The 27,804-nt window shown below is 46.4% G+C and overlaps 1 pseudogene; it reads left to right on the forward strand.

The window, feature by feature from the left end:
- Positions 1 to 11,742: 11,742 nt before the first annotated feature.
- Positions 11,743 to 27,804, forward strand: part of LOC102930895 — a 37,174-nt pseudogene continuing 21,112 nt past the window's right edge.

Below are 27,804 nucleotides of genomic sequence, written 5' to 3' on the forward strand. Positions count from 1 at the left end.
TCCCTCATGGGCAACAATTTTTGAGTTAGGAAATCACCATCTATAATACTTATTAATTCTGAGGACGTTTTAGTGCTGGCAGTACATACTCTCCAGAAAATGCACTCCAATTAAAGTCTCCTACGACGAAGTAGTTTTTTTAATACATGTTATAGATAAGTGCAGGAGGAACCATTCATCCTCTCCCATCTTCTCTGTATCAGACACCAACTAATAAGACCTCTTGTGCTTTATCAGCTAGGACATTGAGCCATAAGCATTCAGGATCATTTTCTTCCAAGGTATCAGTGACTTAGAAACAGGTGGTATCAGTTTCAACATAGAGTGCCTCTCCCCTTTTGTTCACTTCGTCCTTCAGGAATAGGTTATAAGCATTGATTTTGACCGTCCAGTCATGGGAATCATCTCACCAGGTTCTAGTCATATGAACTAGACCAAATCATGCTCATAGATGAGCAGTTCCAATTCCTCATGTTTGTTCAAAAGGATCCTTATATTGAGGTACAGGAAAGTGAAGAATTTTTTCTCATTGCGTCCTTGGGTTCCTTGATTAATTTTGTTCTCAATTTTGTGCTGGGAGCTCATTTCTTTCCTCTTTTTACCTACCCCTTTGACTATTAGTTTAACCCGCTCTTAACTCCTTTAGCCAGATTGTGCTCAGGGAGATTGGTCCCCCTTCTCTGGAAGTGGGGGCCATTAAAGCTCTGCAGCCCCATAGACCTGGGAGACCAGGTCAATGGCTTGGAGTACAACATAAAATCCTCATTGATAAAGTTTGCAGATGACACAAAAATTGGGGGAATGGTAAATAATAAAGAGGACAGATCCCTGATACAGAGACATCTTGATCCTGTGATAAACTGGGCACAAGCAAATAATGTGTTTAAATACAGGTAAACGGAAATGTATACGGTGACACGACACCCCACATTCTTCATACAGATATTATTATGATATGATTATAACATAGTTATGATGTATTTTATGCAAGATAAGGCATGTGAGGTGTCAATGGAAAAGTTATGATTTGCTGAATATGATTATCCTATTTGTATGCGTGTATCATTTTTGTATCTGAAGTTATGAATACTGACTGTGAATCTGTATCTCACATGTAGTTACACCTGGGTAATGCCCACAAGGCAAAAGGCTCTCAGTCTAGATGGCTGGTTCGGAAGGCCCCTTCAGGTTAATGAGGCATTAGGAAGAAACAATAAGCCTAAAACGAAACCTATTTCCCACCTGGGGAGCCTTCCAGAAGATGCAACAGAGAGTCTGCGAGCAATTCTCTGCTGTGACATTACAGGGACATGTGACCAGGTCACCTGATGCTGGACTTCATCTTGTGATGTCAGGATTTTTCCACTGACTGGTGTGGGAACCAAGCTTTGAGACAAATAGTTCCCGCCATATGCAAAATAAGGCAGTATATAAGTATATAAGGCAGAGGATTGACATCATTGTGGTTCTTCACTGACTCCCCACCCAAAAAGACTCCTGGAAACACCTGAGGAACAAAGACTGAACTGGGGGAAGTGCTGGACCCAAGCTAAAAGGATTTTTAGCCTATTAATGGAACACCTGGGGATTCCAAGCTGTAAGTAAGTGCAGCTGGCCCCTTAAGGATTTGCAGCCTGCTTGTATCATCACTTAGGGTGAGAATTTGATATTCATAGATGATCTATGCAGTATATTAAGCTTAGTTTTTTGTTTATTTACTAGATAATCTGCTTTGATCTGCTTGCTAGCCCTTATATTCATTTAAAGTCTATCTTTTGTAGTTAATAAACTTGTTTTTGCTTTGTCTAAAACCAGTGTGTGGGAACCATACGTCAGGGGCAGAAAGCTGTTCTATATTCCTCTCCACGTTGAGGGAGGGGGCAAATTTCATGAGCTTATGTCTTACAGTTCTCTGTGCAGCTCAAGATGGCATAATTTTGGCTTTACATTCCAGAGGGGGTGTGTGCCTGATTAGCTGGGATGTTCCCTAGCTGGAGCCTTCCCGTGCAGTAGCTGGTCAGAGCAACTGCATGTAACTGCAGATGTGCATGTCCCTACCTGTACATGTGCTGGTGAAAGTGCAGGATGGGGCCTGGAGAGAGCTTGGCAGGCTGGTCACTTCAGTACAGTATATGAGAGAGCCCAGGCTGGAGGGTCAGAGGGGCTCAGTGGTACCCCAATTCCAGATGTCACCCCTGTCGGGAGGGAAACCAGTCAAATATACATGTAGGAGTAAAGTTTGCCATCTATACTTAGAGGTTGGTGGACTCTATCTTGGGAAGCCAGGACTTGGAAAAAGGATTTGAGTTCTTGGTGACTAATCAGCTGAATGTGAGCTCCCTGTGGGATACTGGGCCAAAAGAGCTAATGTGATCTTGGGATGTACAAAGAGGGGAATCTCGAGTAGGAGCTGAGAGGTTATTTTATCTCTCTATGTGGCACTGATGCAACTGCTGCTGGGATGCCATGTCCAGTTCTGGTGTCCACAGTTCAAGTAGGATGCTGAAAAAATGGAGAGGGATCAGAGAAGAGCCACAAGAATGATTCAAGGTTTAGAAAACCTGCCTTAGAGTAAGAGACTCAGGGAGCTCATTCTAAAGCTTAACAAAGAGAAGGTTACCTGGTTCCTTGATCATAGGCTGTAAATATCTAGAGGGGGGGAAATATTTAACAATGGGCTCTTCAGTCTAGCAGAGGAAGGTCTAACATGATCCAATGGCTGGAGTTTGAAGCCAGACAAATCCAGACCGGCAATAATGTGTAACATTTTTAACAGTGGGAGTAATTAACCGTTGGAACAATTTACCAAGAGTCATGGATTCTCCATTGCTGGCAATTTTTGAATCAAAGTTGGATGTTGGTTGAACAGATCTTCTCTAGAAATAACTGTGGAGCAATTCTCTGGCCTTTGCTTAGGGTTGCCAATTTTCCCGACTGGATGCCATTTGCAGCAATCTGTCCAGTCGGGAAAGTTAGCAAACAGTGTCCAGACCTAGGCAGAATCATGCTTCACATTGTACTGATGGGGAAACTGAGGCCCAGGGAGATTGTTTGTAAACCTGCCTAAGGGATTTGGATGCTCATCAGCAGTTCCATGGAAATCTCTGTCCACAAAAATCCTGGGCAGATCTGGGAACTGGTCCCAGATTTCTTGTGTCCCAGCCCTGTGCCTTAGCTCTGCAGCTGGCCTCCCTGTCTGGGGCACAGACTGGCAGAAGAGACCCAAAGGCGCCTCTGGGGGCTGCGTCACACAATACCTTGGGCTGGTCTGAGAGCCTCAGCTGTATTCAGGGTTGGATTTGCACTTTGGCACCCCTAGGAGCAGGGGTTTGGAACCCCCCCACACACACCGCTGCAGGCAGTGGAGGTTCCCCCACCACTTTTATCTTTTAAGCACCCCACCATCTAGAGCCCCTCCACCCACAGAGCCTCCACTGCCCAGCATCCATCGCACAGGCCCACCACAACTTCCCAGTGCCCCACACAGACTCCCCAGTGCCCAGCGCCCCCCACCCCTCACTGCTCAGAGACCCCCCACAATCTGCCCCAGAGACCCTCTCTCAAGCACTCATCGGCCTCACTGGGAGATGACTCTGTCTGCCGGGCTGAGCGAGTTCTGCATGTAGCCGTCTTCCCCTCAGCCCCACCTCTGCCCCCAGCCGGACCTGGGAGCAGCAAAATTTGAATTTTTAGGTGCCCCTAGAATGCCGGCACCCCAGGCACCTGTCAGGGTTCCCTCCCCACTCTGAACTCTGGGGTACAGATGTGGGAACCAGCATGCATGACACCCCCTAAGCTTATTCCTACCACCTTAGGTTAAAAACTTCCCCAAGGCACAAATCCTTCCTTGTCCTTGGATGGTATTGCTGCCACCACCAAGCGAGTTAGACAAAGATTCAGGCAAAGGACCATTTGGAGTTCCCGTTTCCCTAAAATATCCCCCCAAACCCCTTCACCCCCTTTCCCGGGGAGGCTTGAGAATAATCTACCAACCAAATAGGTAAACCAGGTGAGCACAGACCCGACCCTTGGGTTTTTTAGGACACTAAAAGCCAATCTGATTCTTAAAAACAGAACTTTATTATAAAGAAAAGAAAAGTAAAGAAGCACCTCCGTAAAATGAGAATGGAAGATAATTTTACAGGGTAATCAGATTGAAAACACATAGGATTCCCCTCTAGGCAAAACTTTAAAGTTACAAAAAACAGTGATAAACTTCCCTCTTAGCACAGGGAAAATTCACAAGCTAAAACAAAAGATACTCTAACACATTTCCTTGCTATTACTTACTATTTCTGTAAGTTTACATGTATCATTCAGTAGGAGCTAGATTACTTGCTCGGTCTCTCTCTTTGTCTATGAGAGAACACACACAAAGAGACAAAGCAAAAACCTTCCCCCCACAGATTTGAAAGTATCTTCTCCCCTTATTGGGCCTTTTGGTCAAATGCCAACCAGGTTATCTGAGCTTCTTAACCCTTTACAGGTAAAGGAGGGATTTTATGCTACCCTTAGCTGTATGTTTATGACACATGCTTACTGTGCTTAATGGGAAATCCAGCCCTGGTCACACTCAGGAGAGGCTGCAGGGTTTGCTACAGGTGCTTGGCCCCAGCAGGATCAGCAGGAAGACCCTCATTGCAGCCAACAACTCCGCTACCGGGTGAAGGCCGTGCTTCCCACAGACCCCATTCCCCCTCACCCCTTGGACACTGGGCCCCTTGGAGCAGGAGAAAGGTTTCTTCCTTGCTCTGGTGTCCACCAGGCCTGGCTACAGATGTGATTAACCCTATCTCCTCCATACTACAGGTGTAAGAAACACCCCTGGGCTTTTCTGCACTGAGATACTCAGACCCATCAATTGCAAGACTAGGAGGGACTATGGTGACAGTCAAACCTGGCCCCCAGGACATCCCAGAGCCAGAACCCACCCAGCGACTCCTGCCTCCACCACGGCCCCAGGTCAGTTGTTCCCATGGCTCCATGTTTAATGTTTGCACATTTTAGTCCCAGCCAGACCTTTTCTGACTCCAGCTCCTGGCTGTTGGGTCTTGTCCTGCCTTGGCCAGTGAGTGTGAGGATATAGATATTCAGGACTGTCTGTAAAGGCCTAGACTCTAAGAATTTAGGTGTATTCTTATCACTTGGCTAGTTATAGAGGTATAAAAGAAAGAATCAAAATCACTGTCTGCCAGTGTAAGGGCCTTCTCTTACTGTGACAGTCTGAGGCCCTGTGCTTAGGCTAAGGCCTTTGGCTAAGCAACAGAGGCAACCATAAACTGGGAAGCGACCGGTCACCTCCTCACATTCCAAACTAGTCACATTGAAAGAAGGTGCTATTGGGCTGTTAGGATACAATCCTGTCCTGATAGTGCCTGTCACCTCCAGAGAAAGGGACGTGCCTCGAAGATGTAAAAGGAAACTTAGTTTGATAGCATCCTGTCTGGCAAGAACTCAGGTAGCAATAGCTGGGATGTGAAATCCTCATTTCTGTGTTTGTTGTATCACTGTAGTCCCCATTTCCCTATTGTTTGTCTGTATAATCTCTGTCTGGTTCTGTGATTGTTCCTGTCTGCTGTATAATTAATTTTGCTGGGTGTAAACTAATTAAGGTGGTGGGATATAATTGGTTACATAATCATGTTACAATATGTTAGGATTGGTTAGTTACATTTCAGGAAAATGATTGGTTAAGGTATAGCTAAGCAGAACTCAAGTTTTACTATATAGTCTGCAGTCAATCAGGAAGTGTGTGTGTGGGGGGGGGGGAATGGGAATCATGTTTCGCTAAAGAGGGAAACGGGAACAGGGAATGGGGGTAAGGAAATTGGAATCATGTTTGGCTAAGGGCAGGAATGGGAACAGGGCCACAGGTAAGGTTCTGTGGTGTCAGAGCTGGATAGGGGGACACTAAGGAAGGAAACTGGAATCATGCTTGCTGGAAGTTCACCCCAATAAACATCGAATTGTTTGCACCTTTGGACTTTGGGTATTGTTGCTCTCTGTTCATGCGAGAAGGACCAGGGAAGTAAGTGGGTGAAGGAATAAGCCCCCTAACAGTGAGGTTGAAGAACCCTCTGCTCTCAGAAACCCCCACCCCATGGAAGTGCCTATAGATGGGGGCTGAGTCCCCTCTTTGCCTCCAATACCCTCAGGAGATTGCTCTTCTTGGAGCTCTCCCCACCAGGAAGGGTCTCCAGATGTCAGCTCTCTAGAGATCTGCCCTAGCTCTGCCTGCAGTGCCGGGCTGGAGGGCAGAGACACTGGGTGGGTTCTGGCTCTGGGGTGTCCAGGTGGGTAAGTCTGGAAGGTCAGCATTGTCCCTCCTTGCTTTGAAATCTATGTGTCTGGGAATCTAGGTGCAGAATAGTCCGGAGGTTTCCTTACACTGGTAGCTGGAGGGGGAGCAATGTTAACCACATCCTCAGCCAAGGATATTGGGAAGCAGTGTTAGCCACATCGCGGGGGCATCATTAGCCACTGTCCCCAGCCAGTTTGTTTAGGCAACAGAGCAGAAAGGAAACCTTTCCCCCATTGTGGGTGCGGCTGTGACCTGACAATTTCCCACTGGGTTTCTCTGCACCTGGCCCAACCAGGATGGGGGTTTCCAAGCAGCAGGGTACATGCCCCTGTAGTTGGCAGGTTCTGCCCTCCCCTCCCCTCACCTGGTCCATATAACCCCCAGGGCTGAGGTAGAGTCTCCGTTCATGTCCCTGGATGGTTCCAACGATGCAGCTCTTGATCCTGGTCCTGCTTCCCCCGGCCTTTCCCCTGTCCCCCGACTGAGAACTGTTCAGGGAGGGGAGCCTTGGGAGCAAATCATGCCTCTCGGATGGACCATAGAATCATAGAATCATAGAATCATAGAATATCAGCGTTGGAAGGGACCCCAGAAGGTCATCTAGTCCAACCCCCTGCTCGAAGCAGGACCAAGTCCCAGTTAAATCATCCCAGCCAGGGCTTTGTCAAGCCTGACCTTAAAAACCTCTAAGGAAGGAAATTCTACCACCTCCCTAGGTAACGCATTCCAGTGTTTCACCACCCTCTTAGTGAAAAAGTTTTTCCTAATATCCAATCTAAACCTCCCCCATTGCAACTTGAGACCATTACTCCTCGTTCTGTCATCTGCTACCATTGAGAACAGTCTAGAGCCATCCTCTTTGGAACCCCCTTTCAGGTAGTTGAAAGCAGCTATCAAATCCCCCCTCATTCTTCTCTTCTGCAGACTAAACAATCCCAGCTCCCTCAGCCTCTCCTCATAAGTCATGTGCTCTAGACCCCTAATCATTTTTGTTGCCCTTCGCTGGACTCTCTCCAATTTATCCACATCCTTCTTGTAGTGTGGGGCCCAAAACTGGACACAGTACTCCAGATGAGGCCTCACCAGTGTCGAATAGAGGGGAACGATCACGTCCCTCGATCTGCTCGCTATGCCCCTACTTATACATCCCAAAATGCCATTGGCCTTCTTGGCAACAAGGGCACACTGCTGACTCATATCCAGCTTCTCGTCCACTGTCACCCCAGGTCCTTTTCCGCAGAACTGCTGCCTAGCCATTCGGTCCCTAGTCTGTAGCGGTGCATTGGATTCTTCCGTCCTAAGTGCAGGACCCTGCACTTATCCTTATTGAACCTCATCAGATTTCTTTTGGCCCAATCCTCCAATTTGTCTAGGTCCTTCTGTATCCTATCCCTCCCCTCCAGCGTATCTACCACTCCTCCCAGTTTAGTATCAGAATCAGAATCAGAAGCTGTTGTACAGCTACGTCATAACACAAATTCTTCCTGAACAAATCATATCATACCAAGATTTTAAAACAAGAGCCCTCCACCTCCCTCCATCCCTCTCCCCTCCCCCAGCTGTTAAGCTTTATAAAGGGAGGATGTCACATCCAAGAACATTTCAAAAGAAATGTGTAACTGCGTGAAGGAGTACGCTAAATACCCCCACATTCTCCCTTGTTATTTGAAGCTGTTATCTACTGCGATAAAATGTTCATTAGCATGCTTTTATAAGACAAAAACTATCGCTTTGTGAAGCTCAGAGATAGCCTGTCTGAAGAAACCCCCCTTCCTCCATTTAACACTTTTGCAAAGCCCAGGAATTCTTTTCTTATCATGAAATAACATAACTGCATGTCAGGAATATTAGCTGGTTTTATACTGGATGACACTAAGAAAACAGCTTAAACAAAAATTAGCTACGTTTTTCAAATTTAAAAGGAAAACCTTGTATTTTCTCCTCCCCCCCTCCCCCTTCTAACTGTTTTGAAGATAAGTATTTTCTTTGGCTAACAGTGAAAATATAGATACTCCTTTTAACAAAAGATGTTTTATTTCCCTCAAAAAATACACCAACTTGCTTTAGATTTATACGAAACAGTGAATGTCCTATTCCCAGCACTGACAATAAAAGTTTAAAGGAGAAAAATTATGTAGCAACAGGTCCCCCCTCCTTTTTGTGCCTAGAAGACAACAGTGAGAAGGAAGTAGATAAAACTCCCTTCTAATTGTTTTGAAGATAAGCTCCTTTCTTAATTCTTTGGCTAAGAGTGAATACAAAGATACATCTTTTAAGAAAAGATGTTCTACTTCTCTCAAAAAAACACTGGCTTGCTTTTTAAACTTTTGCCCAAAGGAAAAATTCTGTAAAGAAATTATTCAACTTTTTACAACCAGAGGCCCCGCTTCTAAAATAAAGATAATGACCGACAACTCCAGGGTTAAAAACCCCAACCCTCAGAAAGACCCCAAGCCATAAAATGACTTTAGCTGAAAACTTTGTAAAGCATGACAGTCCCATTCCCAGCATTGACAATAAAAGTTCAAAAGAACCTATATTAGCAGGTTCGTACAGGGGATGGTGCTAAGAAAGCAGCTTATATAAAAAGTCGCTCCTTTTTTTAAATAAAAAAGGAAACCCTTGTATTTTACAACAAAGAGATGCATCTCCTAAGATAAACGCCCACCCTGGTTATCTGAGGAAACACAAGCCTTCAGTAAACCATAAAAACCAGTGTTGTATGAGCTGTAAGGTAACCAGGTGTCTTTTTTAGCAATATTTTGTAGAAGTTCAGTGACATAAAAATGTTCACGATACACTCGCCTAGCCTTTGAAAAATAGTGTTTTTCAAGCACCAAACCAGCAGCCGAGTAGAAGCTGAAACCTGTCGCAAGTGAGGGGCGTTTACATAACGTGTTTCAATACAAAACAAAGAGTTAGCATGCAGTCAGGGCAATTTGAAGCAGCATATTTTTAAAAAAAGCTCTAAACTTTTGCAGCAAAAACACAGGCTTAAACTGAAATAACCGAAGCCTAAAAAGATGCTAAGTTGACTCAGTTTCCATAACTAAATAATGATCGTCTCTGTGACACAAAGATCTCAGTCTAACTGCCTTACCTGGTAAGATCAACCTCCTCCCGTCCCCCAGCCCCCCCCCGGTAATGCTAGGCTACATGGGAATGTAAATTGTGAAGAAAGAAGTTCCTGGGGGACAGGAATAGTATATAAAACCCTCACGTAAAGCAGGGTTTTACAATAATAAAATAAAATGTAAAGACATGTTATAGCTTTCTAAATGGTTACGCGGGGTCTTAAAATATAGTGTTTGTTTTTTAAACTTTTGCCTCAGTGAATTGCCTGGAATACAAAAACCTGCTCTCCCTGTAAATTGTAACGATAACTTTAAAAGTCCAGTGTGTGGTTAAACATCTCCTCTCCCTACCCCCCAACACCACACACACACACACACACACACACACAGACAAGTGATGGGTTTTACAATAAACAAATTAAAAAGACAAAAGCCACAGCCATAGAGAACGGGGCATTGGGGATAAGAGAGCTGTCCAGAGGTTTTAGGAGAAAATTGATAACTGACTGAACTCTTTTTTAGCCACATGGGTTTGTAGGCAGCCATTCTTTGTGAGATGTTATGCTTGTGCACTGGCAAGCATTTGTGTCAGGGTTCCCTCCCCACTCTGAACACTGGATTACAGATGTGGGGACCCGCATGAAAGACCCCCTAAGCTTATATTCTACCAGCTTAGGTTAAAAACTTCCCCAAGGCACAAATTCCTTTCCTTGTCCTTGGACAGTATTGCTGCCACCACCAAGTGATTTACACAAAAATTCAGGAAAAGGTCACTTGGAGTCCCTATTCCCCCAAAATATCCCCCCAAGCCCCTTCACCCCCTTTCCTGGGGAGGCTTGAGAATAGTATACCAACCAATTGGTTAACAATGTGAGCACAAACCAAACCCTTTGGTTTTTAGGACACTAAAATCCATCAGGTTCTTAAAAGAAGAACTTTATTACAAAAAGAAAAAGGAAAAGAATCACACCTGCAGAATCAGTATGGAAGGTAACTTTACAGGGTAATACAAAGATTTAAAACACAGAGGACTCCCCTCTGGACTCAGTTTCACAGTTACAAAAAAAGGAATAAACTACCTCTTAGCATAGGGAAAATTCACAAGCTAAAACAAAAGATACTCTAATGCATTCCCTTGCCTTACTTACAATTTTTATAATCTTAGATGGATCATTTCAGGTAGGTTTTCAGGAGATGTTTTACCTGCCTGGTCTCTCTCTGTCTGGAGAGGGAAAAAACAATGAGAGCCCAAACAAATCCTCCCCTCCCCCCCAGATTTGAAAGTATCTTCTTTTCTTATTGGTCCTTCTGGTCAGGTGCCAACCAGGTTATTTGAGCTTCTTAACCCCTTACAGGTAAAGTGATTTAGTACAGCTACAAGGAGGGATTTTATGCTACCCTTATCTTTATGTTTATGACAGTTTGTCATTTAGAATCCCTTTCCCACTCTATGAGGTATTATCTCCCCCATCCAATGGCCTATCATAAATAATATTAACAAAAACACAGAGGGATTACATACTTGAAGATACTTTGTAGTGGTGCCTGCAAAGCAACAATTACAATTTTGTTTATTATTATTTTGTCTCGACACCTTAGAGAATTTTTTGTTGTGTTTTTATAAAACACTTTTATGCAAACTGAAGAGGAGTACTTGTGGCACCTTAGAGACTAAATGCATCTGATGAAGTGAGCTGTAGCTCATGAAAGCTTATGCTCAAATAGAATCATAGAATCTCAGGGTTGGAAGGGACCTCAGGAGGTCATCTAGTCCAACCCCCTGCTCAAAGCAGGACCAATCCCCAATTTTTGCCCCAGATCCCTAAATGGCCCCCTCAAGGATTGAACTCACAACCCTGGGTTTAGCAGGCCGATGCTCAAATCCCTGAGGTATCCCTCCCCCCATAAAATAAATTTGTTAGTCTCTAAGGTGCCACAAGTACTCCTTTTCTTTTTGCAGATACAGACTAACATGACTGCTACCCTAAAACCTGTCTTTATGCAAACTGTAACCCTAGATGCTATACAGCATTAAATAATATGCACCAGGAGATGAAAGACCTGAGACATTGCTGAAAACAGAGGTGTCATGATCACTAAAGTGCTAATGCAGAGGTCCTCCAGGAAAATTAAAAGACACAGCCTAAGTGGAACATGGTATGATTTAAGAGCAAGCAAGTTAAAGAAGTATGGACTGGATGAATGGACTATAAGCTGGATAGAAAGCTGGCTCGATTGTCGGGCTCAACGGGTAGTGATCAACGGCTCAATGCCTAGTTGGCAGCCAGTATCAAGTGGAGTGCCCCAGGAGTCGGTCCCACCACCTTAATTAGGCTCGAGCACTGTCACTTTCCCCAGACGGTGACGATGCTGATCCTGATCCTGCTGCCCACGGCCTTTCTCCTGCCCCCCGGGGCTGGGGCTGGTGAGTGCGGGAGCATCAGGGATCATGGGGAGTGGAGCCGGGAGCTTTCTGGGCTGTTTGCAAATCCCAGATCCTCCGCAGAGTCAGATGCATCTGCCAGGGTGATCGCTGGCTCCCAGGACCCGGCTAGGGAAGGGTTTGGAGGTGGGAGTGAAGGCTGGGTGGTGGAGCTGGTACTGAGATAATGGCCCCGAGAGACACACAGAGAGACAGAGAGCAGGAGAGAGACGCTGGGGTATCTCAAGTGGGGGCTGGGAGCCAAGACGCCTGGGTTCTATCCCCTGCTTCGGAGTAGGGTCAGGGCCGTCCCTAACCATACACAAAGTAAGCAGCTGCGTGTTGCTCCAGCCCCTGCTCCGCCTCTTCCCCATGGCCCCGCCCCTCCTCCGCCCCAGCCCCGCCCCCACTCCCCTGAGGACTGCAGCAGGGTCAGGCCTGCACTCACCGGTGGCGGGAAGTTCCCCCCTTCTCCCCTGCCCACCCCACGGAGGCCTGGGGCTGCGTAGGGCCCCAGAATGGCTAGTGAGTAGGGTCTGAGTAGGGTCTAGTCATTAGACCAGAGCTGGGGCTGGGAGTCAGGACTCCTGGGTTCTAGCTCATTCTTCCTTTGTCTGTTCTGTCATTTTAAATCGAAGTTCTTTAGGGAAGGGACTGACTTTCCCTGAGGGTCTGCGCAGCACCCGGCAGAACGGGGCCCTCCTCTGGGTTGGTGGCACCATATGCAAATAACAGCACCAGACTGTCAAAACAGCCTCCTTCATATGGACGTCAAACTAACATCCATGAGTCGTCTGTTAAAACATTCAGATGTGAGCTGCACACAAACTTGTATGGCTTTAATTAACCTGATTTTAAACCACATCTGTAGTTCAACTGGGTCAGCTCTGCCTGTGGCTGCCCTGATATTGATTTAAACCTGGCCAAAGCATCGGAAACTTCCCAGGGGCCAGTTAACCTCAGAGAACCAGACTTCAACCCATACAAGTGCCTCAGGACGTGCATTTGCACAGGGTTAAAACAAACCATGCAGTCTGGCAATTCCTAAGTCCTACATCCCTCTGATGGTTAGAGACCCTCTCACTTCCACCTCCATCTATCCCTGCCCAGTTTATCCCCATTTCTTCTTCTGCCTACGTTGTCCTTCAGCTTCACCAGCTCTTCCCTGCCCCTCCTGTCACCTCCACCCTGATGTCTTTACACCAATTGTCTAGCTTTGACTTCATCCACGTGGGCTGAGACGTGTTCAGAGTTGGTCAGAAAAGTTTTTCCCTGGGAAATTTCGACTTTTCATTGAAAACCCCCAAAGTAATTTGTTTTCCTAGTAATTTTTTTTATTTTTTCAAAAGATATATAGAGACAGTGAGAAAACAAACAGCAAAATATACATAAACTTCTCATAATGCATAAACACCTCATAAGATATCAAGTATTTGCTACCTCACCTTAGCTAGGCTTGAAATATTTAGTTATCTATAATATGAATGGTTAGAATATCAATCCCTTATTGTATTCCACAATTTACAAACAAAATATGCATTATAAAAATCCCGCTAGTTAAAGAAAAGTTATTAAAGTAAGATAAAGGCTAGAAGCAAAATTCAAATGAGAGGGATAGATACAGGGAGTGGAAGGAAGTGGGTAGGGAAGTGGGGTGGTGAGGTGGACCCATGCATTTGACAGGATGATCAGATACTTCCAGGAAAGCGTCTCATATCTCTAACAACTTCTCTTGGGAATCTCTGTAACAGTCGATAGCTCTTTCCCTTGGCAGCCAAGCTTAGGATGTCTACGCTCTAATCTTTGATTGTTGGATTTCTGTTTTGGCGGTACTTGCTTTTCACTGCTGTTAGTGCTCTGCTTAGCCAAAGCCTTTCTGTTTTATTCTGCTTCCAGTTACCACCCACTAGGTTGAAAATTACAGGTTTAATTTCATTTGATGGGGGGGAAAAAACACTGTCCCCTTCAGTTCTGCCCAAAGCCTACTGGTCTATGAGCATATGGGTGAAGTCAGCACCTTCTGTGTCACAGCTGACTTAGCAGCACGTGCATTGAACAGTTGAAGAGGGGTCCAATGCATCCTCCATAGGATTTCCTGTGGAATTCATCTTAAATGTAGCTCCAAGGAACAGTTTGGAGCACTGGCTAAAGTTTGTTTCCATTTGGTTAGCAGAAAATAATTGGTCTTGTTCCTCCTCCCAATGCTTTTTTAGAGGATCAGTGTTTCGTTCAAATTTGCTGGCTAGCTGTGCATATAATGTTGCCATAGGTCTCGGCAATCTAGGTAACATTTGGAGAAATGACAGCAGTAAAGGGTCAGGGATGGCGATGGCATCAGAGCTAAACGGATGAGGAACAGCATGACATTTCATTTCCATTGCATACCTTGCCACTCCTTCTTAATCTTTAGCGTGACCATAGAGAAAATTATTTTGGTGACCGAAAACTTACAAATTGTCAGCTGAAAAGTGCCGAAAGCTGGGGGAAATGATCAGTTTGCCACGAAAAATGCTGAAATGTTTGAGGCAAGGAGACGCTTTCTGGGAGATTTTTCATTATCTAGAAAACCCTATTTTCTGTACAAAAACAGTTTGGAGGGCCAGCTTGGGAGCAGCCCTGGCTTATCACTGTGGGTTGATGGAGAAGGTGAAACATCAGCAGGGGACATGTCAGTGGCGTTCTGGGTGATACTGGTCCCCAAAGCTGTTAAATCAGGGCAGTGCGATTACTGACCCACTCCTGGTGTATTTGGTACTGATTCTCCACCCAGCAAGGTGAGAGCTTTAGATTTACCCTCCAGCACCGTGGGGAGTTCAGTGTGGGGGAAAGCTCAGCACAGGGCAATGTTCCTGGTACAGGAATCCCCCAGGAATAGCATCACAGGGGTTGGGTTGAGGCTGTGGGGACTCCCCTTTGGGATGGGGAGAGTGATCCCAGCCCAGCCCAAGGACACAAAGGGGTTCTTTATATGAATCTGTTCCCCCACCCCACACACCAGGTGAGATCATTGGAGGACAAGAAGCCCAGCCTCACTCCAGGCCCTACATGGCCTATTTGGATATATGACGCGGAGACAAGAGGTAACGCTATGGAGGGTTCCTGGTGGCAGGGATCTTTGTGCTGACGGCTGCTCACTGCAATGGAGAGTAAGCGCCTCTGTGCTGGGGATGTCGGGGCAGGTCGGGGTTAGCGGGTGATCGGGGAGCCGGGAGCTCTGGAGCCGTCGTGGGTTCCAGGGAAGGAACAGTTAGTAGGACAGTCTGGGAGAGCAGAGCCCAGGGGTCTGATCTGCTCAGGGGGTGTCGCCGTGTCTCTGGGGGCCTCTACAAACCATGGTCCAGATCCAACACTGGGTAAATCAATGGGTCCGACCCCACTGACACCAATGGAGCTATGTCCCATTGACACAAACTGGGCTCTGGCCCACTGTCCTGAGAGGGGCAGGGAGCGGCTCACAGCCACAGGAAAGTTCTGCGGGGCTCTGGGGTGGGGATGGGGGCACCTGGGCATAGACCCCTGTCTGGATCTAGCTGGGAGGGGTCACCTGGCTGGAGGGAAGCTGAGGGGTCAAGGGGAATGAAGGAGTATGAGATCACTGCCCTGTCCCCACAAGATCAGTACTTATGTCAGACCATGTCCCCATCCCCCACCTCAGTATATGCCTGCCCCAAATGCCCATGCATTGCTCTTGGCTTTTACAGCAAGATCACTGTACCTGGGAGCCCATAATATTAACCAATGGGAACAGAGCCAACAGAATATCTCCATGCGCCGCCGGATCCCCCATCCGCAATACAACAGAGAGACCCTTGACAATGACATCATGTTACTGCAGGTACCACCCCCATTTTGTCACCCTGCCCCAGTGACCGCACACTGCTGCAGGTACCGCCCCGTATCCTATCACCCCACCCCCTGTGACCTCACACTGCTGCAGGTACCACTCCCATCCCATCGCCCTGCCCTCAGTCACCTCACACTTCGGGAGGTACCACCCCCATCCCATCACTCCACCCCCATGACCTCACACTCATGCACTGGACACATCTCCATTTTCCTCTGTTAGGACATGTTGGCCCTTCCCAGCTCCAATCCCTGTGCTAACCTGGTTCCCTGTTTTCCCTCACATCCATGGCTGCTGTCATACAGCGCAGTGCTGAATAACTGGGTGTGGCTCAACCCCCCTGCCAAACGCCAAGTCCAGGGTGAGGCCGCGATCCATGTGCAGCGTGGCCGGGTGGGGTTGGACTGGTTGGAACTCAAGAACTGACACCCTCCGTGAGGTGGACCTGGAGGTCATGAGGGACAACATGTGTGAGCCGTATCCTGGATACAACCCCACAATGACGCTGTGTGTGGGGAAGCCCAGCCTGGGGAAATTACCTTATTGGGTAAGTATCCTGCTGATCTGAAGGCTCTTTGGTTCCAGGAGGCAGCTGCTGAGAGGGAATTGGGAGGCGCTTTCCAGGGCTAACTATCTAATTGCTCAGTGATCCCCTTCCAACCTTGCCCTGCTCAAGAGATGGGGTGTTGATGCAGACATCAGATCAGCCCAAACAGGTGAGGTGATCGGGAGACCAGCTCAGCACAGTTCCCACTAGCTTGGCGAAGATCCATTATTATACATGGCTGTTGATGTTCCTTCATCTGAAACCCTGGCCAACACAACCCAATCCAACCCTACCCCAAACTCAACCCCCTCAACACAATCCTACCAACCTTAGCCCGAACGCAAACCCCACCCTACACAAACCTATCAACTCTACACTAAACTTACCTCCCCACAACCCTACCCAACTCTATCAAACTTAACCCCTGTCCTGTAAAACTCTCCCCAATCCCAACTCTCCCTAAACTTTACCAACTCTACCAAATCTCTACTAAATTAACCCCTGTCCTATCAAGCTCTACCCAACATACCCCCTGTCCTAGTAAACTCTACCCAAACTCATTCCTACCTACATCCACCCAATTCAAATGCTATCCAACTGAAACACAACTCTACCAAACTCTGCCTAACCCTACCAAGTGCTTCCCAAACAAAAAAAAAGGAAACACTTCCAAACAGAAAACATTTTGGTGAAGCTGCCAAAGTTGAAAAAAGGCCATTTTTGACACAAAATATTTGTTTCCAAATATTTAAACCATCTCTACTCTCATGCAATCACAACTGTAGATAAAAAATCATGCTAGAGAAGTGCAAGACAAAATTGTGGTTATTCCTAATCCCAGGGTGATTCTGGTGGCCATTTGGCATGTGAGGGAGTGGCCCAGGGCATCGCTTCGTATGTTGATGGGAATTTCTACCACCCAAGCGTGTTCACAAGACTCTCCACCTTCATCCCCTGGATCCAGAACATTCTGCAGAAACAGCACTAAAGTAGACATCCATTTTCCTGGCTCTTTGCCTGGCTAGACCAGCTATGGGCTAACTAGGCTTTGAGTGTGAAATGAAGATTATCTTCATTACTCTTAGAAAAATGCTATGAATTGATTGGTGTCAAAATGGATTGGGGGTAGGGGAAGCAGCCTGTAGATGTTGAGATAGAACCCCTGTGTGTCTCTCAGAGTTTTTGGACTCTCCTATGGGATTCTAGAGCAGGGATCAGATTCTCTCTATTAAACCCTTTTGGATGGTGCAAAAAAATAAACAAACAAACAAAAAAACTATAGAAAGCCTGGTATTGTAGCCATCACCCCCTAGAAGGAAAAGTCCCTAAGTCCCATTTCCCTCTCCCCCATGAGCCATCAAGTCCCCACTTCCTGAGGTCCGAATAGAGCTGCTACCCTCTACAGGGGACAGGTCCCGTATCTGACCTTTTCTGTTCCGACTTATCCTGATCTGGACTATCATTCTGCCCTGAACATGAACCCTTGACTCAGTTCACACTAGTTCCTTGACACAGCTGAGTAAGCCCTCGTTAACCTCTTCTTTCCACCCGGCATCTGCCACTTGTGGTGCAATGCTTGATGCAGCAGCCTCTGTATGTGTGTGTCTGGATTCCTGTCTGCGTCTGACTGTAACTGCTCTGCCTGGCGTTCGCCCCACATCTGCACCTCATGGCCCCTGAATGCTGGACAGAGGATTTGTTGCCACTCTGTTCCCTGTCTCCAAGAGATACCGACCCAGCAGGAATTCACCTGTTGTGGCAACAGTGCCCACTACTGTCCCAATGGGTGTACAGCTTGGCAATTGTTGAACTTGATATCTTTTTTTGATATATGCAGCTTTGTTGTAGCCATGTGGGTCCCAGGATATGTCAAAGACAAGGTGAGTAAGGTGATATCCTATTGCATCAATTTCTCTGAATGAGAGACACAAGCTTTGGAGCTTACACAGAACTCATCTTCAGGTCCGGGAAAGGTCCTCTGTGTGTCACAGCTCAATGCGAAGTGGAAACAGATTGTTTATCAGAAGAAGTTAACACATATTGAAGTAGCCTGAAGTAGCCTGTTAACATCTCTCCAGTCATAGGGGGAGAAAGAGGGTGGAAAAGGTGTGGGGAAAGGGGTTTAGTGGGTTACAGTTTGTTGTAATAAGCCATGAATCCAGTCTCTCTATTCATTTCATTTTTGTGTGTCTAGAAAAGTTATGAATTTAAGCTCCCAAACTCACCTTTTGCAAGTGTTGTAGAGATTTCCCTTGAAGATGAGGACTGAGAGGTCAGATATGGAGCGATCATTTTGTGAAAAGTGTTCGTCCCCAGGTGATGTGATGAAGTGGGGGATTTTCTTGTTTTCTTCCTTGTTTTTCCAATGGTTTGCATGCAAAGGGGGTGGGACTCAGTTTCCCTGAGTGTTACTGATTCAACAAGGGTGATGGGAGAGGGAGTTTGTTGTTACAGAGGACAGGTGATGGAACTTGGGACCCCAGCCAATGGCCTGGAGAATGGAGACCCCAGCGACTGGTGACCTGGCGACCTGGAGGCCCATCTCAGGAGTCACAGCTGGTTCTGGCCAGTGGGAGGACAATGGGCTGTGAAGAAAGGACCCCGGTGACCTAACCAGCTGGTTCTGGCCAGTGGGAGGACAATGGGCTGTGGAGAGAGGACCCCGGTGACCTGACCAGCTGGTTCCAGCCGGAGGGGGCCAGAGGACAGACGAGAGGAGAGGGGGCCCAGGCGACTCTGTTTACCAGGAGAGAAGACAATGGACAGAGGTGGGGCTTGGGGCCGGTGATATCAGATGCCCAGCTGGGGAAGCAGGGGGGCTCTGGGCTTTTGAGAGGGAGCAGGCAGAGCCCACCTGGATGCAGGGGAGACTGGGATGTGCTGTGCTGAGGGAGGCCAGGTCTGAGGGGCTTGAGAGTTTCCTATGCTGTGTTTAAATGCTCAATAAACTCTCCTGTTTTACGCTGGCTGAGAGTCACTCTGGTCTAGAGAACAGGGTTACATTATTCTCTCTGACAGTGGAGGCCCTGGGGGTCCAGAGCGAGTGGACTCCCTGAGGGGGCCCACGGTGAGAGACAGCCTTGTTAAGGCTCAGAGAGGTGTGGTTGCAGGAGGTGGAGGGGCTTAACCCCCGGGAGAGAGTGGACCCCCAAGAAGGGCTGTCTCACTGAAGGAGGTTCCCCTCACGGACCACACGGGGCCAAGAGTGGGCACAACCTGTGAGTCTGTGACAGGTGATAAGGTGTTTTTGTCTTTCATCATTTTTCTGTGTGAGTTCATATGAGAGTGGTTGTCTCATTTCACCCACCTGGTTGTTATTGGGGCATTTAGTGAGAAACCACATGTTGTGATGGGCATGTGTAGGACCCATGGATCTTGAAAGGTGCATTATGGGAGGGGGTGTTGATCATTGTAGCAGTGGAGATATTTCTGCAAGTTTTGCATCTTTTCTTCTGGCAAGGTCTCATGCTACTTCGGGTTGGTGGGTCCTGGACTGTGCGGAGCTTGCTTCTTATGATGAGTTTGGAGAGAAATATGTACTAAGTACTTATGCTAAACAACCTGTTCCACTTGTACTTACCTGTGACACCCCAATATCCTTTCCCAGATCTGAAGAAGAGCTCTGTGTAGGCTCGAAAGCTTGTATCTCTCAGCAACAAAAGTTGGTCCAATAAAAGATATCCCCTCACAGCTTTGGTCGATAAAGGTAACAGTGTTAATGTTGTATACTTATAATTCTGGAAGGTATTTGACTGGGTACTGCACATGCTGATTAAAAAGTAGAATGATATAAGATCACCATTGCACGCGTGACATAGGTAAAAGGATGGCTACATGAGAGGTCTCAAAATGTAATTGTAAATGGGGAATCATCATCAAATAGGTGTGTTTCCTGTGGGGTCAGGTATCAGTTCTTGTCCTATGCAATTTAACATTTTTATCAATGCCCTGGAAGAAGACATGAAATCATCACAGATAATTTTTGCAGATGACTCAAAAATTGGAGGAGTGATAAATAATGAAGAGGAAAGGGCACCGACACAGAGTGATCTGGATTTTTTGGTAAACGATGCAAGCAAACATTATGCATTTTAACATGGCTAAATGTCACTGTATACATCCAAGACAAAAGAATGTCAGCCATACTTACAGGATGGGGGACTCTATCCTGGGAAGCAGAGATTCTGCAGAAGATTTGGAAGTCACGGTGGATAAGTAGCTGAACATGATCTCCCAGTGTGATGCTGTAGCCAAAATGGCTAATGGGATCCTGGGATGCATAAACAAGGGAATCTTGAGTAGGAGTATAGAGGTTATTTTACCTCTGGATTTGACACTGGTGCAACTGCTGCTGGAATCCCATGTCCAGATCTGGGGCCCACAATTAAAGAAGTATTTTGATAAATTGGGGAGGGGTCAGAGAAGAGCCATGAGAATGATCAAAGGATTAGAAAACATGCCTTATAGTGATAGACTCAAAGAGCTCAATCTGTTTAGTTTAACAAAGAGAAACCTATTGGGTGACATGATCACAGTCTAGAAGTAACTACACAGGGAACAAAAATTTAATAATGAGGTCTTCAATCTTCCAGAGAAAGGTCTCACACAATCCAAAGGCTTGAAGCTGAAGCTAGACAAATTCAGACTAGAAATAAGGTGTAAATTTTTAACAGTGAGGGTAATTAACTAGCCAAGAATCATGGTCAATTCTTAATCATCGACAATTTTAAAATGAAGACTGGATGTTTTTTCTAAATTATTCACTCTAGGAATAATTGTGGGGCAGTTCTCTGGGCAGTGTTACACAGGAGGTCAGACTAGATGATCACCATGGTCCCTCCAGGTCTTGGAATCTATGAATTTAGGTGTGGGGATGGATGTACAGATGGCTGACATGGACAGACAGATTGATGGATGGATGGACAGGCAGGGACGGATAGATGGATGAAGGTACAGATGGATGGATAGATGGATGGAGAGACAGATGGATGGATGGATGGACAGATGAACAGATGGATGGGCTTTTCCATCATAATGATGACACTCGCAACATTGATGCACCCTCCTGCCTTAGTAAGCACAACCTAACCTCAAAGAATTACCCAGAATTAAATCAACATGAACAAACAAACAAATAAGATCTGAACAACTCAAAAATGAGAAGAAAGAAAGAAAGAAAGAAAGAAAGAAAGAAAGAAAGAAAGAAAGAAAGAAAGAAAGAAAGAAAGAATTAGAAGGGACCTTGATATGTCATCTTGTCCAGTCCCCTGCACTGAGGTAGGTCTAAGTATTATCTAGACCATCCCTGACAGATGTTTGTCTGACCTGCTCTCAGAAAACTCCAATGATGGAGATTCCACAAACTCCCTAGACAATTTATTCCAGTGCTTAACCACTCTGACAGTCAGGATTTTTTTTCTAATGTCCAACCTAAATCTCTCTTGTTGCAATTTAAGCCATTGCTTCATGTCCTTTCCTCAGCAGTAAAGGAGAACAATTTATCATTCTCCTATTCATAACAATCTTTTAGGTATTTGAAGACTGTTATCATGTCCTCCTCAGTCTCCTCTTCTCCAGACTAAACAAACCCAGTTTCTTCAATCTTTCCTCATAGGTCATGTGTTCTAGTCCTTTAATCATTTTTGTTGCTCTCCTCTGGACTTTCTCCAATTTCTCCACATCTTTCCTGAAATGCTGGACCCTCAGCAGGACATAAAATCCCAGTTGAGGACTAATCAGTGCTGAGTAGCGCAGAAGAATTACTTCTTGTGTCTTGCTTACAACACTCCGGCTAATAGATCTCAGAATGATGTTCACTTGTTTTGAAACAGGATTACACTGTTGGCTCATATTTAATTTGTGATCTACTCCTTCCCAGGCAGTCATTTCCCATTTCATATGTGTGCAATGGGTTGTTCCTTCCTAAGTACAGTGATTTGCATTTGTCGTTATTGAATTGTGTCCTATTTATTTCAGACCATCTCGGCAGTTTATCAAGATCATTTTGAATTCTAATCCCGTCCTCCGAACTGCGCACAACCCCTCCCATCTTGGTATCGTCTGCATACTTTATAAGTGTACTCTCTATGCCATTTATGCAGTTATTGAATAGAACCTGACCCAGGATAGATCCCTGCAGGACTCCACTCGATATGCTGCTCCTGCTTGGCTGTGAACCACTGATAACAACTCTCTGGGAACAGTTTTCCAACCAGTTATGTGCCCACCTTATAGTAGGTTCTTCTAGGCTATATTTCCCTAGTTTGTTTATGAGAAGGTCATGTGAGACATAACAAAAGCTTTACTAAACTTGAGATAAATCACATATACTGCTCCCCACCTATCAACTAGGCTTGCTACCCTGTCAAAGGATACTAGGTTGGTTAGACATGATTTGTTCTTGACAAATCCATGTTAACTCTTACTTATTACCTTCTTTTCTTTTTGATGCTTAAAATTATAGACTCATAGATCCATAGAAGATTAGGGTTGGAAGAGACCTCAGGAGGTCAGCTAGTCCAACCCCCTGCTCAAAGCAGGACCAAACCCTAGTAAATCATACCAGCCAGGGCTTGGTCAAGCTGGGCCTTAAAACCTCTAAGGATGGAGATCTGAGTGTTGGATTATTAGCTCCATTCTCTTTCCAGGTACCAAAATATAGATGACTGGTCTATAATTCCCTGGGTTGCCCTTATTCCCCTTTTTTATAGACAGGTACTATCTTTGCCCTTTTCCATTCCTCTGAGATCTCTCCCATCGTCCATGATTCTCTAAGATAACCAATAATGCCTCAGAGATCTCTTTAGCTAGCTAGCTAGCTAGATAGATAGATAGATAGATAGATAGACAGATAGATTCTGGACTTGCACTGCTGCTGAGACCCCAGTCGGACTTGGGGGGCTTAGCATAATTTATGATCTGGCCCTACAATTTCTCTTGGAGGCAGAGGTTGCTAAGGGATTTTGATGCTGCCTTCAGCATCTCCGGAATCCGCAGACCCAAACCTAAGAGAATCAAGATCCTTCCTAAAGCAGCTTCTCTCCCATCCCTGCTGGTGTAGAATTCTCCAGGCAAAAGTTATTTCGACCCGATTAACACCCTCCCTCGCTCCCCACCCCGGGCTCCTGGTGTCATGCTGCACCACAAGAGGATAGTGCCTTCCTTGGCCGTGTAAAGAGGGCTGTGATGAGCTGGGCCAGGGAAGGGTATTTTCCTGGGGATCCTGGGATCCTGCGTCCACTTATGGAGTGCACACTTTAAAAGGGATGAAGCAAACTGGAGATGGGGCAGGATGGGGCCAGGCAAATGATTGGAGGGCTGGAGAAAACTCCTGGCAGGGAGAGACTGAAAGCTCTCGCTTTGTTTGGCTTCTTCACGAGTCACGGGGCAGGCGCCTGGCGCTCAGGGAACAAGTTCTTTTGTGGGGAGACAAAGCCATGTGCTGAGGGATCTTCAATCCAGCAGGGAAAGGCAGAGCAAGATCCAGTGAGGGAAGATCCAAAGGGGAAGGAGGCCCCAGTATGGGATGGGGAGTGGGATTAACCAAGGAGCCAACTCCCTGGGACAGGGGGGTTTCTCCATCTCCAGGTGGTGTCAGACCCAGCCTGGCTGCCTTGTTGGGAGAGGTGCTCGCTGAACACCAGTGACCGGGCTCGGTCTGGGGGAGCTGGGTGAAGTTTTCCAGCCAGGGTCACTCAGGAGGGCAGACAGGATGGTCCAATGGACCCTGCCAGCCCAAACATCTGGGGATCCAGGGATCCAGGGGCAGAACAGACAAGGGGGGATTCTGCCATCTGCAACTGGGAGGCCTCAGAGCTGGCCACATCTCCAGCCAGGGGTAGGGAGGGCACCAGTGCAGGAAGGAAACCCCTCTGATGCAGGTGGGAATGTGGCTCGATGTTCCCTCTCGGTAGTCTCCACCCTTGACACATCGCTGCCGGGGAATTTCTTGGTAGCTGGATACCAGACCCTGCACTTCCCCGGTCACCTGTACCCAGGGTCCTCTCCCCGCCGCCCGCTCTATATAAATCCCGGGGCTGAGACAGACCCACCAGTCCCAGCCCCTGGATTTGTACCAAGGATGTTGCTGCTGCTGCTCTCCACGACCTTTCTCCCACTGGCTGCAGCCTTTCTCCTGCCCCTGATGATTCATACTGGGGTGTAGAGCTGAGAAACTGGTTGATTTCCTGGCCCCGGGGGGCTCATGCTGGGAGTGGGGCTGAGCAAATCACTGAGTTTTTGGTTCAGGGGCCGAAAACTTGGGAAAAAGTGAGGTTCCGCCTAAAAATGATTTTTTTCTCGCCAAAGCGAAAACCCTAAGAAGACTTTCTTTCAAAGCAAAATTGTTTTTTTTTTCCATTTCCTTTGGGGTGTTTCCTTTGACCTGAAATAAATTTTTCTTTTTTTGTTTTTGGGTTTCATTTTCAGTCCTCTTCAGGTGTTTTTCACCCTTATTTTCTTTAATTAGCTGAGTTTTGAACCAAAATGTTGACCTAGAACCAATTATTTTTTCTTTTCCATTTGCTTTCAGGTGCTTACTTCATTCCTCCCAAAAACTGGGGGGTGTTTTTTCGTTTGATTTCAGGTCTCTTTACAGAGGTGTTTTTCACTGTTTAAAACATTTATTTTTTTAGAAAATAATTCACTCCATTTCTAAACAAAACAACATTTCAAAACAGAAAGGTGAGACGTTTTATTTCCCAGTGCCCAGAACAAAAGCTACCTATTTTTTCCAGGGAAAAAATCCATTTTTGTAGCCAAAATAATCCACCAGAATTGGCAGGTTCTTATGATGCCCCTGTGACGGGCTGGGTCACAGAAACCCACTTGGGAACTACCACCTGATGTGCCACCTCTGAGCCCGTTTTCCCTGGCAGCTTGGGACTTCAGTACCTTGCCTTGTCTGAGCCAGACACGCTTGCCTGCTACAAACACAGACCCAGGTCTCAACCACATCCCACACAAGCTGCAGGCTTAACTGAAAACAGCTTAAGAAGTGTTCCTGTCTCCAGCACTCAGATACCCAGCTCCCAATGGGGTCCAAACCCCAAATAAATCCGTTTTACTCTGTATAAAGCTTATACAGGGTAAACCGGGAAGAAGTAGTGGGGGAAGCAAAAGTGGATGGGAATCTGGGAGGCAGTGACCATGAGTTGGTCAAGTTCAGGATCCTGACACAGAGAAGAAAGGTAAGCAGCAGGATATGGACCCTGGACTTCAGGAAAGCAGACTTCGACTCCCTCAAGGAACGGATGGGTAGGATCCCCTGGGGGACTAACATGAAGGGGAAAGGAGTCCAGGAGAGCTGGCTGTATTTCAAGGAATCCCTGTTGAGGTTACAGGGACAAACCATCCTGATGTGTCGAAAGAATAGTAAATATGGCAGGCGACCAGCTTGGCTTAATGGTGAAATCCTAGCGGATCTTAAACATAAAAAAGAAGCTTACAATAAGTGGAAGGTTGGATATATGACCAGGGAAGAGTATAAAAATATTGCTCGGGCATGTAGGAATGAAATCAGGAGGGCCAAATCGCACCTGGAGCTGCAGCTAGCAAGAGATGTCAAGAGTAACAAGAAGGGTTTCTTCAGGTATGTTGGCAACAAGAAGAAAGCCAAGGAAAGTGTGGGCCCCTTACTGAATGAGGGAGGCAAGCTAGTGACAGAGGATGTGGAAAAAGCTAATGTACTCAATGCTTTTTTTGCCTCTGTCTTCACGAACAAGGTCAGCTCCCAGACTGCTGCACTGGGCATCACAACATGGGGAATAGAGGGCCAGCCCTCTGTGGAGAAAGAGGTGGTTAGGGATTATTTAGAAAAGCTGGACGTGCACAAGTCCATGGGGCCGGACGAGTTGCATCCGAGAGTGCTAAAGGAATTGGCGGCTGTGATTGCAGAGCCATTGGCCATTATCTTTGAAAACTCGTGGCGAACGGATGACTGGAAAAAGGCTAATGTAGTGCCAATCTTTAAAAAAGGGAAGAAGGAGGATCCTGGGAACTACAGGCCAGTCAGCCTCACCTCAGTCCCTGGAAAAATCATGGAGCAGGTCCTCAAAGAATCAATCCTGAAGCACTTACATGAGAGGAAAGTGATCAGGAACAGTCAGCATGGATTCACCAAGGGAAGGTCATGCCTGACTAATCTAATTGCCTTCTATGATGAGATTACTGGTTCTGTGGATGAAGGGAAAGCAGTGGATGTATTGTTCCTTGACTTTAGCAAAGCTTTTGACACGGTCTCCCACAGTATTCTTGTCAGCAAGTTAAAGAAGTATGGGCTGGATGAATGCACTATAAGGTGGGTAGAAAGTTGGCTAGATTGTGGGGCTCAACGGGTTGTGATCAACGGCTCCATGTCTAGTTGGCAGCCGGTGTCAAGTGGAGTGCCCCAGGGGTCGGTCCTGGGGCCGGTTTTGTTCAATATCTTCATAAATGATCTGGAGGATGGTGTGGGTTGCACTCTCAGCAAATTTGCGGATGATACTAAACTGGGAGGAGTGGTAGATACGCTGGAGGGGAGGGATAGGATACAGAGGGACCTAGACAAATTGGAGGATTGGGTCAAAAGAAATCTGATGAGGTTCAATAAGGATAAGTGCAGGGTCCTGCACTTAGGACGGAAGAACCCAATGCACAGCTACAGACTAGGGACCGAATGGCTAGGCAGCAGTTCTGCGGAAAAGGACCAAGGGGTGACAGTGGACGAGAAGCTGGATATGAGTCAGCAGTGTGCCCTTGTTGCCAAGAAGGCCAATGGCATTTTGGGATGTATAAGTAGGGGCATTGCCAGCAGATCGAGGGACGTGATCGTCCCCCTCTATTCGACATTGGTGAGGCCTCATCTGGAGTACTGTGTCCAGTTTTGGGCCCCACACTACAAGAAGGATGTGGATAAATTGGAGAGAGTCCAGCGAAGGGCAACAAAAATGATTAGGGGTCTAGAGCACATGACTTATGAGGAGAGGCTGAGGGAACTGGGATTGTTTAGTCTGCAGAAGAGAAGAATGAGGGGGGATTTGATAGCTGCTTTCAACTACCTGAGAGGTGGTTCCAGAGAAGATGGTTCTAGACTATTCTCAGTGGTAAAAGAGGACAGGACAAGGAGTAATGGTCTCAAGTTGCAGTGGGGGAGGTTTAGGTTGGATATTAGGAAAAACTTTTTCACTAGGAGGGTGGTGAAACACTGGAATGCGTTACCTAGGGAGGTGGTAGAATCTCCTTCCTTTTTTTTAAGGTCAGGCTTGACAAAGCCCTGGCTGGGATGATTTACTTGGGGATTGGTCCTGCTTTGAGCAGGGGGTTGGACTAGATGACCTCCTGAGGTCCCTTCCAACCCTGATATTCTAACTCATAAATTTTTCGTCCTCTGTAACACTGATAGAGAGATATGCACAGCTGTTTGTCCCCTTCCCTCCCCCTGGTTATTAATACTTACTTTGGGTTAATTAATAAGTACAAAGTGATTTTATTATATACAAAAAGTAGGATTTAAGTGGTTCTAAGTAATAACAGACAGAACAAAGTAAATTACCAAACAAAATAAAATAAAACATACAAGTCTAAGCCTAGTACAGTAGGAAACTAAATGCAGGTAAATCTCACCCTCAGAGATGTTCC

Source organism: Chelonia mydas, chromosome 13 (genome assembly GCF_015237465.2).
Source record: "Chelonia mydas isolate rCheMyd1 chromosome 13, rCheMyd1.pri.v2, whole genome shotgun sequence".
In the NCBI taxonomy this organism is placed as follows: Eukaryota; Metazoa; Chordata; order Testudines; family Cheloniidae; genus Chelonia; species Chelonia mydas.